Here is a 13077-nt window from a genome sequence, read left to right as displayed (position 1 = left end):
CCTGGGTATTTACCCAACTCACTTGAAAACTTCTGTTTACACAAAACCTGCACACAAATGTTTATAGCGGAGCACCCCTTAAGTGTGGACACCACATGGTGACGCCTTCCAACAACTGCTGTGTGGAAAGGAACACAGGAAAGGAAGTGGAGACCTGACCTCAGCCAGGTGGGAAGGTGACATCACCAGTGAGGAGTAGGTACAGGTGACTCTTCAGGGCGCTGTGCTGAGAATGACCCTTCATGTTTCTGTGTTTTCCCCAGGCAACCAAACTCAACTTGAGGGCCTTTCTGCAATACACCTGAGCAGTCCTCCCCTAATGTCGAGATCATCAAAACCAGGGAGAGTTTGAGAGACTGACTCGGCCAGAGGAGCCTCAGGAGACACAACTGGGACATAATGTAACATCAGGATGGGAGCCTGGGGAAGTCAAAAGAAATGTTAATGACACCCAAATCAAGTATTGTGATTATTCATAATGTGACTATTGTTTCATTAGCTGTATAGATAAGATAGAGATACCCAAGTTAACAGAAAAGGGGTGTGGGATATACAGGAATCTTGTGCCAATTTTTACATAAATTAAATTATTTTAAAATAAAAACATTAAAATGTAACCCTCAGGAAAGGCACGGGGAGCTGAAGGGAAAAGCATCTGCTTTGCAGTCTCCAGGGTGTTGTCATCAAGGGACTGAGAGAGGCTGTGGGATAGAAGATGGTGCCTCAGACACAGGGCAGCCCAGAACCTCCTCTCCTCTCCCCTACTCCCCTCACCCCAGCCTAGTGCCAGGGCTGCTCACAGGGCATCGTCACACCCTCCCCGAAGGAATGCTCAGCCCCAGCTCACCCTCTCAGCCTGAGGCACACGCACCCAGCCTCTCCCCTGGCTGCCAGACTAGGACAGCGCCGCAGCGCCCCCGTGTGGCCACGGGGCTGAGGACAGAGGCGAGAACCCTGTCATCTCCAGGTTGTCAGGATCTCCCAGGACTGGGCTGTGCACACAAGGGGAGTTCCATACACCTTCAGGTTCTGTTTCTGACCTGTTTCCTAATACACGCTGACATGATGGTCCCTGTCCACTAATCACCACAGACTTTGGTTCAGGTATGAGCAGATCTCCAGGTCATAACAGCTGGATCTAAAGACCAGGTTGGGCCCCACAAACATACCAGGTGCCCTCAGTCTCCTGGGATGAGATCTTGACCCCAGAGTCCCTGTCACTTGTTCCAGATGCTGACTCCATGGATAAAGCCTCCTTCTCCAGGGAATCAACACTAATCCCTCATCCCTAGAATGGACTGGAAGAGGGCCACTAGAAGAGACCCCCAGGGTCATGGGCTAAGAAGAGGGGAGGCTCCTGGAGGAGTGAGGAGAGGAGGAAATAGGTCTTTAGGGCAGGGAGGCCAACAGGATGGATGGGGGAGGACCCAGAGGGTGGGGCAGAGAATGGTCAGTTTAGTGGGCACCTGGGTGGGAGGGGTGGTCTGTGTGGGAGAGGTACAGGAGCTCTGGCTGGGCCTGGGAGAGTCTGTGTTGTCAGTGGGCTGTGACCACACAGAAGTCACTCTGTGATCAGCTGGGAAACTGTACTTAAGTGTAAAGCCTTCTCCATGCAGAGACAAATGGTATAATTCAAACACACAGGGAAGAAAGGAAAAGAAGATAAAGGGGGTAATTTAGGGCTCCCCTCTTCCAGAACAAAGTGCCCTTATGCTGGAGTGACAGGGAGAATCAAGAGGCCCAGAGAGGGGGAGCACAGGCCTGTGCCACCTGCTGGGGGCAGCCCTGGGCCCTGACCCCAGATTCCAGAGCCCCTCCCTGTGCTGGGACCTCATAGCCCAGTCTAAGTCTATCTCAACTCACAGTCCTCACAGCCCTCATGCCCTGGGCACCGTCTCAGGCACCAGGAGGAGTGGCCCAGGCCTTGGACTCCATATTGTGGAGCACAGAGAACAGGAGTTAGGAGGAGCTTGGAGTCTGAGATGGCCACAAGACCAGCCAGGAGAAGGGGCCGTGACTGCTGGCTCACTTCTCCCTAAAAGGGAAAGTGTCTCCCCATCCCATGCTCCAGGGCAAGTGTCCACACTCCATACCCAAGGTGCCCAGGGTGAGACCACCCGGCCTTTGGAGCCTGTAGAGTGGCCCTTCCCTCTCTCCATACCTGGGAGCCAGAACTTGGTGCCCTCTCTCTTCTTCCCCTTTCTGGGCCAAAGAGATGCCCTCTGGCTCCTGACTCTTAAGTTAAAGGGCTGGTGACCCTGGACCCAAATCAAGTTTTTGATCTTCAATATTGACCTATGTGTTGAGGGTCAGGGGAGGAGTTCCCAGGGCCCCATAGGTGGCAGCTGCACCCGGCCTTCCAGCTGGGCAGAATCACAGGAATCTGGACATAAGACTGGGCCAGCAGGACTTTAATACCTAACAAACCTACTACCTGGCCAGGGCGACCTCCCCAATACAAGAATCTGCAGAGGCTGGTGGTCTGTCTTAGACCGTCTGACTCCTTGCACTTTAAAAAAATATATTAAATATTTGTTTATTTTCTTACACCGTTAATTTTTATACAGTATTTGTTTTTCCTCTCTGGCGTAGTCCCCATAGTTTCCCACCACTGTGATCCATCATCACAGTCCCTTGTGCTTTTGCTTCCCTGTTTTGACTCTCTCTCCCTCTCCTCTGCTGAATCCCTTAGATTTATGGTCAGCTTGTAAGTTTTGTCTCTTTTCTGACCCTTTGTTTGATTTCTCTATATTCCACATATAAGTGAAGCCAAATGATACTGTTTTTCCTTCTGACTTATTTTGCTTAGCATAATCCTTCTAGCTCCACCTTCGTTGCCACAAGTGGCAAATGTTTATCTTTTTTGATTGCTGAGTAGTATTCCATTGTATAAATATACCATAACTTCTTGATCCATTCCTCTGTTTGGGACATTTGGGTAATTTTCATATCTCAGCTATTTTAAATAGAGCTGCAATAAACATAGGAGTGCAGGCTTCCTTTTGAGTTAGTATTTTTGTGTTTTGGGTATATTCCCAGGAGTGGAATTGCTGGAGTGTGGGTTCCGTGTTTGAATCCACCATGCAACTGGTGAGTTTAGTCCATTAACACTTAGATACATGGAGGTCTGCTATTGCCATTGGTGATTGTTTCATGATTTTCTTCACTATCTTGTTCAGTTCTTCCTGTTCATTCCTCTGTTGATTTAGCTATTAAGGCTTCTTGTAATATTTCTTAGAGTGGGACTTAATCGTAGTGAATTTCTAAGATTGTGTTTTTGTAAGAAGGTCCTTATTTTTCCCTCATAAAGGAAGGAGAGCTTTGTAGGATAAAGTATTCTTGGCTCTTTTCCACCATGTTGTTGACATCATTTTCCCAAACCTAATAAATTTAAAAGGACATAAATAATATAAAGTATGTTCACACACAGGGCAGGAAATACAATAACTAAAAGGAATATGGGAAACTAACAAATATGTGGCAATGCACTTGTACATAACCAAAGGTTCAAAAAGAAATCAAAATGTAAATTAGAAAATACTTTCAGAATAATGACAATGAAGAAACAGCATGTCAAAATTTATTAGATGTATTAAAGCCCATAGAGGGAAGTATATAGCTGTAAGTGACTAAATTAATAAAGAAAATTCTATAATCAATTACCAAAAGGTCCTCTTTAAATCAAAGGAAAAAGAGGAGCAGGCTAAACCCCAAACAGGCAAAAGAAGGGAAAAAATGAGTCAGAAATGAATGAAATAGAGAAAAGAGACACGATACATAAAAATAACTAAGTCAAATGTGTTCTTTTCAAAGTGTAATGAAACTGACATATTTATAGGTAGACACACTAGAAAAAGAAAAAAAATCAAACTTTTCATGTGTGTAGTGAAAGAGAGACTATGTGACCATACCAAAAAAAAAAATTATAAAAGAACTCAATGAAAAAGGATATGCCAAGTATTAGAGAACTTAGATGAAAGACAGATTCATAGAAAAATATCAACTACTAATGTAGTTCAAGATGAAACAGGCAATCTAAACATACCTATAATAATTACAAGATTAAATCAGTTATTAAAAACTATGCAATTCATTATATGGGGCCAATACTGTTCAGATACCAGAACAGATCAAGTTGTCACAAGATAAGAAAACTGCAGGCCAATATCTCTTATGGATAGAAGCTCAAGAAATACTCAACAAAAGATAGTAAATCCAATCCAGCAACATATAAAAAGAATTATGTGGCATAACTAAGTAGAATTTATTCCAATAAATCAAGCCTGAGTGAACATTCAATTTGTAATACACATAACCAATGTAATAAAAAAAAACAAAACCACAAACATCTCAGAATGTCTTGTAAAGGATTTGACAAGAAGAGCCTGGCAAGTTGGCAGCAGAGTGAAAATACCGGGCTCACCTTCTTATATTCACACTAAATTACAACAGAGCAAAATCATAACCCCTGAAAGATAAACCAACATCTGCAGCATGCGACAGGAGCAAAAGTCCAGCAGAACCGGGTGGGGAAATCTTTAATTGAACTGTATGTGCAGTGATACAGGGGATATAAAACATAAGGGGGACCCTCCACAGGGCTTAACAGGTCTCCACAGAGACCCTCCACAGGGGCTTAACCACACTGGGGACTTTGGAGATCCAGCACTGGGGAATTTGGAGGGGGTGCATGTTGGAGACCACAGGGGCAGGGTGCAGAGTGATGACTGATGACACTGATGCTCCCAATACAGAACAGCTGGAGCCCAAACTGGAGAGAAGAGCCAGATGGGATCACCTGTCTCTCCTATAAGAGACTGTTATTTGTAGTGAGAGATTGTGATATTCTAAATAACAGGCATCACTCAACCTCCTTACTTCCCCTGCCCACCAACTCCCACCATCCCATATCCCCACTCTCCACACCCCTCCCACCTGCCCCAAACAGAGTCAAACACAACTAAATACATTCACCAGCTGGTATTTAACATCAACTGGATTTAACCCCAGGAGAATGCAACCAGGAGAAAGCTGTCAACAGAAAGCTGCTGAATTAAGTTCTCACACTTAGCTTAGGGGTTGAGGTTAGCATAAGTCTATTCAAGATATTTAGGGTGAGTTGACCTAGAAGAGGGGATCACTGTGGACTCTGCTACCTACACCACAGAAGGAAGCTTGAGACCCTGACACTCACTGGAGCTGATTCTTCAGGCCTCCTTCCCTGGGTCCTCTCCCCTTGTTACTCCTTGTCAGTGACAGTTCTCCCGTCACCCGAACAGGTACTAATGGGGCAGTCTGGTACCTGCTATAAACACTACAATCAAGAGACAGAAGAACAAATCACAAATGATGAGGCAAACAACAACGAAAACCCTGAGGGAAGCCTCCATCCAGCAGAACTGTGGCATCTGCCTGAAGAGGCGCTCAAGTGAACAGTTATAACAACACCACTGAAGTTAAAAATAAAATGCATGATATAAATCAAGAACAGAATAAAGACTGAGAAAATATGATACGGTTACAGTTAGAACCAGGATCAAAAATATTAACACCAAACTAAAAAAATACAGGGTTTCAATAACAGACAAACACAAGTAATGGAGAAAATTAATGAACTCAAAAAGGATAATGCACAAATAAAACAACTACTAAAAAAGAGTTTAAATGAAAACAGTGTAAGACCGGGAGAGTGTAGCCCCTGAAGCATTGTGTTGGAAGTCAGGGACCTCACGATTCCCCTCTGGAGCTGAGGGGGGTGTCCCACAAAGGTGAGCAGGACAGTGTGCACACCGAGCAAGGATGCTGCAGGCCCCACACACCGTTTTGGACTGAGTAGAGACAAGGAAAGATCCGCCATAAAGGTGAACTGTGGGCACTGGAAAAGTGCAGCCCCTACGCCACTATTGGAAGCCAGGGATCCCCATGATCCCTTCTGGAACTGAGTAAATACAGAGGGAGGGGATCTTCCACAACATCACTACCCTTGTGAAGTCCACCATAACAGTGCTGGACTCGTCGGGCCACTTGTTCCCAAATCCCAGAAAGAGCACCTAAAAGCGAGGCCTACCAGAACTAGTGGCACAGTGTCCCCATGCATAGAACAAATTAGAAAACAAACAACAGGGAGAAGGGAAAATGCAAATAATCAAGAAGCCCTCGGGGGAAGGACACCCCACAAAAAGAAAATCAGCCACCAGAGCTCAACAGCAATGACATGGAAGAGCTTGTCGGCCTGCCAGAGAGAGAATTGAAAATTGTCATGATTACAATACATAAAGAAGATGAAAAAGAAAAGAATGACATGAGAAACATAATGAATGAATTGAAGAATGAAACTGAGACCTGAAAGAAGGAAATGAAGGAAGGAAGGGGATGAAAATATTCGTGGAGGAGCTAAAGAACTCTAAGAAAAGCAACGAAATAGAATTGATGAAATAGAACAAATGAGTACTCTCAGAAATACAGAAATAGAAAGAAACAAAAAAGAAAAGGAAAGAGAGGTACAAAGGAAAACAATGAAGAAGCACTTCAAGAACTATCTGACACCATGACCAAAGGAAATATAAGAGTTATAGGTATCAGGACCTCCCTGGTGGCCCAAGGGGTTAAGATGCAATCTAGGAAGCTGTCCACAGCTACTGAAGCATGAGTTCTATCCCCAGCCAGGAGCTGCCCACATGGCGCAGCAGACCTCTCCTGACTCAGCCGCTGCTCCCCTCAGCAGTGGATTTCAGTCAATCTGCCTGTTCTGCTCCCCACTCTGTCTCTGGTGAATCCTCTCACCCCCCCACACCTCTGGACTGCACCCCAGTTCTTATATGCATAAATAAATAAATCTTTTAAAAAGCTATATGTATCCCAGAAGGTGGGGAGAGAGACCAAGGCACTGAGACACAATTCAAGGAAATTAAGCACGGAGTTTGGTAATTGTGTCACCATTGCTTCATTAGCTGTAAAAAAAAAAAAAAAGAAAAGAAAATGACAACTTCAGTCATGTAAGATGTTAACGAAGTGGAAATGGTGTGGGATAAACAAGAACTGTACTACCTTTGCAACTTTTCTGCAAATTTAACAGTATTCTTTACATGTTATTTTTTTTTAACGTCCTCAATACTAAATAGGTTGCAGAAGGAAACAATGATCTACTTTCCTGTTGTCGCAGGTTTTGTTATCCAGGGACTGGAGAGAGGGGTTCTGGGAGAAAAGCTGAAAACCTCACACCCAGGGCAGGCTCCGGAGTCTCCTCTCCTCTGAGCCCTGCTTCTCTGACTCCTCACAGAGCATCTCACCCCAGGACGCCGCCCTCCAGGACCCCCAACTCTGCCCACCTCAGTCCCCGCCCAGTCCTGGCGGCTCCACCAGAATCCGGAGCAGCGCGGCAGCGCCCCCGTGTGGCCACAGGCTGAGCACAGGCGCCCAGAGCCGCCCTTTCTCCTGCTCAGCCAGGCCCTCCCCAGGCTCCCTGGGCCCCCAGCGGCAGGACAGGGATCTGCACACAAGGCGGCGCCCAGGTCCTGTGTCAGTTTAAGTGTCCTTAATTTTAGTCTCCAGGACATAACAACTGGTTCCTAGGTTCTGGGCAAACCTCCAAATATAAAGGTCGCCTCAGGCTCTTGGGATGGAAACTTAGATCCCAGGGTCCCTGTATTTGTTTCTGCTTCTGCTTCAAGGATGAAAGCCCCCCTCCTGGGAATCACCTGACATTCTCTATTCTTGATGAGGGGAGGCTTAGGAGAGCCCCAGGGCACTGACTAGAAGGATGGGGAGACTCCTGGAAAAGAGAGCAGAGGATGGAAATGGGGGCTTTAGGGGACAGAAGTGGAAAGGGGTGCAGGGGGAGCCAGAGAGGACCGGGCAGGGAAGGGGCAGCACTGTGGGAGGAAGGTCTGTGTGGGTGACATAGGCTCTCACTGGGGGAGCTGGAGCGTCTGTCTCCATTGGGGGATGCAGCAGTGCTGGCCTGTGACTGCCCAGGTAACTGCTCACATCCGGGGCCTTGCCCGTCCTTGCAGGGCTGGTGACGGAGAGGACTGTAACAGGGGGGTCCCCAGGGGAGGGTCTGGGTTCCCTGACCCACCAAGGAGGGTGGAGCTGAGCAGGGAGAAGCAGCTGGAGAGGAGGCTGAGGAGGAAGGAAGCAGGATGGAGCCAGAAGGAGACCTGGGGGAGGCACGTGGAGCAGAGACATGTGAAGAAGCTGCACTTGCTTCTGGCCTTGGACTGGGTGACACAGACGTGGGTGAGAAATCCATGTGGAGGTGACAATGGCAGCTTCTATCTTGATTTTGCTCTTTTCCTTCCAGACTTGTCAGCCCTGTCCACCAGTTTTCTATGGGTCCCTGCTAGGAGGTGCTTTAGACTCATGGCAGGTTTCAGGCCCTGCTTTGGGCCAACCCTGTTTGCCTGAACATTTACCCACGAGGTGACTTTACCCATGGTAACTTTGAGTGCTAGACTTGGAAACTTTTTTCTTTCCTTTTTCTTTGTTGCACACTAATTGTAGTAAAGATCCTTTCCATTAAAGTTCTCACATGTTTTGTCTTGATGTGGGGGATGGCAGAGAGATGGGGGAGACAGATTGTTAAGGGGAGTCCCCTCCTTATTCAGAACATCCCCCCTCAGTTCCCCAGTGCTGGGGTTTCAGGGAAGTGCAGGGACCCAAGATGAGGGCAGAGCAAGGCCTGTGCCGCCCTGGAGGACCAGCCCCGGGGCTGATTCTGGGGCTCCAGGGCCCACTCCCTGCAGGTGGGTCAGAGTCAGCCCTGCTCACAGCTCCAGGCTGCTGACAGCCCCTCTGTGCTGTTACCCTGTAGACACCGCTCTGGAGACAGTGTGAAAAATGAATGAACAGCAAAATTAAATGGAATCTAAAAACAGTGGAAATAATTTTTAAAATCACATTTATTTTGAAGGACACTTTCAGGGGACATGGCATTTTCATCTATCAGGATCTTGACTGTCATGTGAGTTACTCTGGCTCACCTGTTTCTTGTGGGAAACAGCCACTGATAGCTTTATTGCCTTACTTTTTTACTGGTTTGTAGCAAGTCACTTCATACTTTGCATCTAAAACAAAGATCTGGAGTCTCGCACGTTCTCTGAGGGGGATGCAGGAGGAGGGGCCTCACTCAGAGGCTCCAGCTCTGGGTCCCACGAGGCTGTGATGGGGACGAGATGTTGGTGGATCTGAATGGCCTTGATCAGCGTGAAAAAACCTACCTCAGAGCTCATTCTTGTGGCTCCTGGAGAAACCCTCAGTTCCTTGTCCTGTGGTGTCCCGTTAGCTGATTGTCCACCGTGTGCAGGGAGTCACCCAGAGAGGGACCAGAAGGTCCCACAAGGAGGGAGCCCAAGAGGGAAGACTCAGCCCCTGCGAGCCTGACTCTGTGACGTGGCACGTCCCTTCTGCTTCATTCTCACGAGGAAGAGCCAGCAAGCCAGACACACTCACAGGGGGAACTGTCTCCCCTCTTGTGTATCAGAGAACTGGTAGAAAATTGAAAACCAACACAGAAGACCTTCTGGACACTAATTATTTCCATTCTGCCACATGAAAAATAAGCTGCCTCCCACCGAAGGCTCCTAAAAGTCTCTCCCATCACAGAAGCAGCGTGATGTCAGCATCTCATCGCGTGACTCAGGACCACGCAGATGAGGCGCCTTGAGAGCATCTGTGCAGTGAAGCCGTGTGTGCTCAGCTCCTCGTGGGTGAGGCAGTTTCCTGCCCCACAAGCCCTAGTTATGGATACAGTGGAGGACAGACACAGGATAACTTGTAGACCCATTTTTAAATATATTTTTAAAGCAAATTTATTGAGATATAACCATTAAGTCACTTATTGAAGGCTCACCTCCATGTCCTTTGGTAAGCATGGAGCAGGGCAACCATCCCCATACTCTACCTTGAGAACATCTCCATCACCACAACAACCTTGTTTCCTGGGCTGGGCCATGGGTACCCCCCACCTTCCCCGCCGAGCCCTGGGCAGCCAGAGCTCACTCTCTGCCTCTGGGGCAGGCCTGGGAACTTCTCTCTAAACACACCTCAGGTGACTCTGCTGACACAGACCTGTGGTTGGGCATTTGGGGTCCCTAGCCCAATGCATGCTGGTGCCAGAAACATACTCCATTGGGTGCTGGGGTACAAGAGAACCATGCAGCCTGGGGTGTGTGAGGAGAGAAGGGCTGCAGTAGCTGCCTCAGAGGGGGCCAAGAGCAGAGCCAGGGAGGTTTTCCCTCAGCAGGAAGGGGACATGGGAGCTGGGTCTTGAAAGCCAGATGTGGGCACAGGAACAGAAGTGGCTCAGGGAGCTGAGGGAAGGCCTGCATGACCTCAGCAGTTACTTTTCTCTATGTCATCTCGGAGATTCCTCTCCAGCACACTGTGAATTGGGAATTGATACTGTCTGACACCCCTACTCCACATTCCCCTTCAGAAACAAGGACATGGACACTGGGGGTTATGGCAGTGCCCAGGTCTGAATCCCAGCCACCTAGCTACGGAGTCCAGGCCCCCTGCCTGACACCATCCTGTCGACTGACAAGGAAACTAGAAGAAAATGACCTAGAAGCAGCACCACCCTCTACAGATACCACACACTTCTTCAGTGGATTGTGACTAAAGACAAAGTAAAATCATCATGTATCAGTAGTCACCCTTTATATAAGTGGACTGAGCTGACAGATAAAAAAGGCATAGAGTGGCTGGTTTGACCAAAATACAAAACCCAACTTTCTTCTGTCTTCAAGGAGACCCATTGGAGCTACTAAGTAAACAAAGAGAATAAACTTGAAAAAGTTCTTGACTAAAAACACAAGTGATTCAGTCACCCCAAAATTGAGGGGCTGCCATGTAAGATAAAATCAACTTCCAGCTAAAAATGGTAACAAGAGACAGGGATGAACATCATATGATTAAGGAATCCTACATCAGGAAGACATAACACTCATCAGTATACATGCACCAAACAAAGGAGCAGCAAAATATATAAGGCAACTATTAACACATCTGAAAACAGATATTGGCGGCAACACAGTGGTAATAAAGAAACTCTATGCCCCAATTTCATCAAGGACCCACCCATGTGACAGAAAATGCACAAGGAAACTATTGCTCTAAGTGAGGCATTATATATATATATCTACAGGACACTGCACTCCACAGTCTTCTCAAGTGCACATGGAATAGTCACCAGAATAAACCACTTGTTAGGTCACAAAACAAATGTCAACAAATTCATAATGACTGAATGACCGAATGACTATTGGGTTAAGGAGGAAAGCAACCAAGAAATTTAAAAATACCTTGAGACCAATGATAACCTATCCATGGGCACAGCAAAAGCGTACTAAGAGGGAATATAGAGCAATACATGCCACACTTAGAAGCAAGACAGAGCTCAAGTAAAGAATCTAACCTTACACCTAAAACAGTTAGAAAGAACAAATGAAACCAAAAGAGAGTGGAAGGAAAAAATTTAAAGCAGAAATAAATGACACAGAAATCAAAGACAGATCAAAATATCAATGAAACCAAAAGCTGGTTCTTGAAAAAAATAAACAAAATAGACAAATATTTGCTACATCTTCAAGGAGGAAAAAAGGGGGGAAAACTCTAATAAATAAAATAAGAAAAAAAGTGGAGAAGTTACAACAGACGCTTTAGGAATAGAGAGGGTCATAAGAAAATACTAAATATCTATATGTTCATAAATTGAATAACCTCAACCTAGAAGAACTGACAAATTCTTAGAGGTATATAAGCTTCTGAGACTGAATCAGGGAGACTCAGAACAAAGCAACTACAAGCAAAGACACTGAAACACGAATCAAAAGTTTCCCAGACAACAAAGCCCAGGACCAGACATTTTCAGTAACTTCTACAAAATCTTTAAAGATGAACTAACACCTGACTCCTCAACTCTTCAAAAAAAAAAAAAATAATAACCAAAAACAGAGGAAGAGGGAATGCTGCCATCACATCTCATGGGGCCAACATTCCCTTGATACCAAAAGCAGAGAAGGACAGACCTGGCTCCTCTCAGGGCTTCTGAGCCTCTGTGCTGCTAGAGACCATGAGGTTTATTGGAGAAAAACATCCTCCCTTCCCTTCCCACCCCATGGAATCCACACCCAGACCCACTCTGCTCAGAGCAGCAGGACGCTCCATTCCCAGCACCTGAGCCTGGGATACAAACTGCCCTCCCCTCCCCATCATCACAACCAGTGACTCCCCGGGACAGAGGCCCAGCCCAGGCTCCATGAAGGACAGGCCAGCGCCTGCCTGTGGCCCTGTCCCCTCAGTGTGAGCAGGTGTCCCTGAGAAGCATTAGGACACACGACACTGTTCCCAAGGAGTCAGCACCCCCACCCCACAGGCCCCTTTTCTGCTCTGTCTAATTGTTCAGTTCACCTGAAGGTCAGATCCTCCCCAGCCCTGTCCTGCCCCAAACACAGGTCAGGTCCCCGCTGAGGGCTTCATACTCCTCTCTAACTCTGGGGAGATTCCTGCCCAGGGTCAGGGACCCAGTGGGACAGAGTAGCAGAGAAGGGAAATGAGTCCTGGTCAGAGAAAACACCCTCAATCAGTTAGCAAGCAGAATGAGGAGCACCCTGGAATCCCCAAACATGTATTATCTAAATGGCTTCTGCCTTCTGCCACATAGAGGCAGAGCACACTCTGAGTGTGAAAGAACACAATAGAGCAGAAGCCATACAGAGAAAGAGAAGACGGGATAACAGTTTCCCAGCAGAATACTGAAAGTTACCCCCGCCCACCCCAGCTCTCAGGCCAGCCCAGCCCCCAGCTCCACCACCCCAGGGGGAGGAGAGCAAGAGAGAAACTTGGACTCAAAACCATGCCTGGAGGACACACCCAGAAACCTCATCTCCCCACAATACTGCCCTTGAGTCCATGTGGGGAGGAAAAAGAGGGTGAGGCAGTACAGAGCACAGGGCAGGTGACCCTGGACAATACTGGGGGACACTGGACACCCTGCAGGAAGGACACTCACCCCCCTCCTGCCTCTTCAGCTCCTCAGGGTCTGTTATTGCTGCTTTGTAAACACACACTGTTCCC

This window comes from Talpa occidentalis, unplaced genomic scaffold (assembly GCF_014898055.3).
Source record: "Talpa occidentalis isolate TD23 unplaced genomic scaffold, MPIMG_talOcc4v2.1 talOcc4.2, whole genome shotgun sequence".
In the NCBI taxonomy this organism is placed as follows: domain Eukaryota; kingdom Metazoa; phylum Chordata; class Mammalia; order Eulipotyphla; family Talpidae; genus Talpa; species Talpa occidentalis.
This window is presented reverse-complemented; position numbering follows the sequence as displayed.